Source organism: Helianthus annuus, chromosome 11, assembly GCF_002127325.2.
Source record: "Helianthus annuus cultivar XRQ/B chromosome 11, HanXRQr2.0-SUNRISE, whole genome shotgun sequence".
Taxonomy (NCBI): Eukaryota; Viridiplantae; Streptophyta; class Magnoliopsida; order Asterales; family Asteraceae; genus Helianthus; species Helianthus annuus.
In genome coordinates, this window is record NC_035443.2 from 60,445,566 (window position 1) to 60,448,541 (window position 2,976).

At 37.9% G+C, this 2,976-nt stretch overlaps 1 long non-coding RNA gene and 1 other non-coding gene across 2 annotated transcripts; both read right to left on the reverse strand.

The window, feature by feature from the left end:
• Positions 1–975: 975 nt before the first annotated feature.
• Positions 976–1,136, reverse strand: LOC118484557. The gene has a single exon (XR_004873666.1). It is a non-coding gene; the product is annotated as a U1 spliceosomal RNA (small nuclear RNA).
• A 181-nt stretch (positions 1,137–1,317) lies between these two features.
• On the reverse strand, positions 1,318–2,663 carry LOC118483755. Its single transcript, XR_004871394.1, has 3 exons — positions 2,250–2,663; positions 1,819–2,034; positions 1,318–1,735 (listed from the first exon to the last, which is right to left on the reverse strand). It is a non-coding gene; the product is annotated as an uncharacterized LOC118483755 (long non-coding RNA).
• Between the last annotated feature and the right edge of the window lie 313 nt (positions 2,664–2,976).

Sequence of the window (2,976 nt, forward strand, 5' to 3'; positions counted from 1 at the left end):
AAGTGGGTTTTTTTACGATTGTTTATTTTCAATATGCATACCAATACTTCTAACATCTAAAAAGTTAGTCCTTAGTACGGTACTTATGTTTTTTTTTGTCACCAAATTATCGGAGTTTGGATGTGTTGTACTAATTTTATATGTAAAGTTCCAAAATTTGAGACGCTAAAGGAATTAAACGTAATATCATGACTTAGGATAACGAGACTGATTTGATCTTTTGACACTCTAAGAAGTAGGGATGAGCTCGGTATCGATAGGTGCCGAACCGGTACCGAAAATCCCCAAATGTAGGTACCGGTACCGAATATACCCGGTACGGTATGGTTCGGTACCGGTACGGTACCGGTATTTGAGGGTAAAAACCGGTAAATACCGGTACCGAACCGGTACCGAAAATGTCAAAAGTCGGTACCGAATCGGTACTGAAAATGTACCCGGTTCGGTAAATTCGGTACCGGTACCGGGTACCATTTGCTCATCCCTATTAACAAGTATATGAGTCATATACGTATATACGACTCGGTATCCTTTTTTTCTCACATGAACTATAGGATTTGTATACAAACATAAGAGTTGTAAATGCTATTTTTACATGAAATATACGAGTTGTATATTTTTTTACATTTACTATACGACTCGTATACAAATATATGAGTCGTATATAGACACCTCACCCAACAAAACATAGACGATTTGTATATGCGACTCATTTACGTATATACGAGTCATACAGTGGGTGTCAAAATATCCAATATGGTGTACGTATAGTAGGACCCATTGCCATGGATGCTGGTTAACAATTTATTCAGTTAACCAATATTACTATTCCTAATTTGATAATTATTTTGCATCAAAAGTTGTAGTGGAGTCTTTTTTCAGTTAATCAATATTACTTACTACTCTTGTTAACATTGCTTAACCAAGAAGTTGGAATTTAGAGTTTCATTAAGCAAACTACAAAATAAGCTTAAACTAAAGGCCGCGCGAACGCAGGCCTCCACTATCAAAAATTATGATGTAGGCTCAACCACTTGGGCCGACCTTAGGGTAGCACCCCTCCTAAGTGCAATGAAGGTCACTAACCTAGGTCATGGATCTTCTTGATCACCCATTGACCCCCTCCAGGTAAGTGCCTTTCCCAATGCCCTCTTGCCCCTTTTATTCATTTCCTCTTCTCTTTCCTTCTCTTCTCACCTCCGATGTGGGATACCTTTAAAATCTACATTATCTTCCTAACATCAAAGTTCTATTACTATTAGTAATTATTCACATTTTAAAACCGACCTTGTTTCAGACCTTCTTTCTGGGTATTAGTGTATATAGTTGAGTTAGTTTGAGTTAGTTGAGTTAGTTAGATGATGTGGCGTTATGATGATGTGGCACTAGAGTTAGTTGGAGTTTGTTGAGTGTCTATATATACTTTGTAACCTCTCATTTGTATGTTAACAGAAAATAATATCACACTTCACTTACTTGCTCAAGCCTTTATGGTATCAGAGCTTTGATACCTAGGGTTCCGGCAGTATAACAAACTTTTCCGGCGAAGATTCCGGCTACTCTTCTTCTTATCCGATCATCACTCTTTCCTTTTCAATCTTCATTTCTTCTTCTCTAATCTTCAGTCTCTCTATTCTTTCAATAGATTTCATGGCTGATACTACATCTGATTCCTCTTCGTCTATCAGCAATTCATCAAACTCGAATACTCTACCTAATATCACCAATTTCCTGTCTATAAAACTCGATGATCGGAATTTTCTCAATTGGAGACATCAAATAACAACAGTTTTAAAAACTTTAGGTCTTCTTCAATACCTGAATACAGCTGTTCCTGCTGTGAGTTCTGCAACTTATGAGCAGTGGATGAGATCAGATGGATATGTAATGGCTTTAATCACAGCTACTCTTTCACCATCGCTTATGCACATTGCTCGGAATGCTTCATCAGCATCTGCTCTCTGGAAATCCATTGATGAGTCATTTTTTCAACAAGTCTATGTTAAACAATCCTGGTACATGACTCAATTTCTTCTGTTAAAACAAGAATCAAAGTCAATAGTCGATTATTTGAATAGTGCCAAAGAAATTGTTGATGTGTTGAATGCTATTGTAAATCTGATAAGTGATGACATGCTTGTGTTACAAATTTTACAAGGACTTAATCCTAAATTCGAAAATTTTGTAACAAATGTTGAAAACTCAACTGATAAACCAAATTTTGCTAAACTGAGATCAAAATTACTTACATATGAAGCAAGAATGAAACAACGGCAAAGCATTCATACTGTTCCTCTTACTGCCATGAATTCTAATGTGACGAATCCTCCTCATCAATCTGATTCTGGATCTGGTTCTGAATCTGGATCTAAACAAACACAGTGCCAGATCTGTTCAAAGTTTGGACATCCAACATCTAATTGCTATTTTCGCTATGCAAATTCTTCACAAAATCGGAACAATGGAGGATTTCGCGGAGGTTTTCGAGGTCGTACAGGTGGTCATAATTTTCGTGGTGGATTTCGTGGTGGTGCACGAGGAGGAGGCCGATTTCAAGCTAATTGTGCTGAATATGATTCTGGAAATCAAAATTGGAACTCTAATTCTTCGTTGAACATGTTGCACTTGAACCCTAATTTTGGTTCGCAGGGTTATTTTGGGGGTTCTGGAACTAGTAATGAATATGGATCACGAGTACCGGGTATGGTTGGTAATGGATCGGGTTTATTTGGAAATGGTTTAAATGGAGCAGGCCAAGGAATTTTAGGGGCTGGGCCTACTGGATTGAATACTTTTGCTGTTGGGCCTAATTTTCATGCTTCAAATGGGCCTGGTCATGTGTTGAATTCTGGAACGAACAATTTTGCTGCTGGGCCTGGGTTTGGATCTGATCATTTCCAGCAATGGGCTGGAAAACAAACTGGTGAAAATGGTGGATTTCATTATGGGTTTCATGCTGATCTTTCGAGCGCGTGT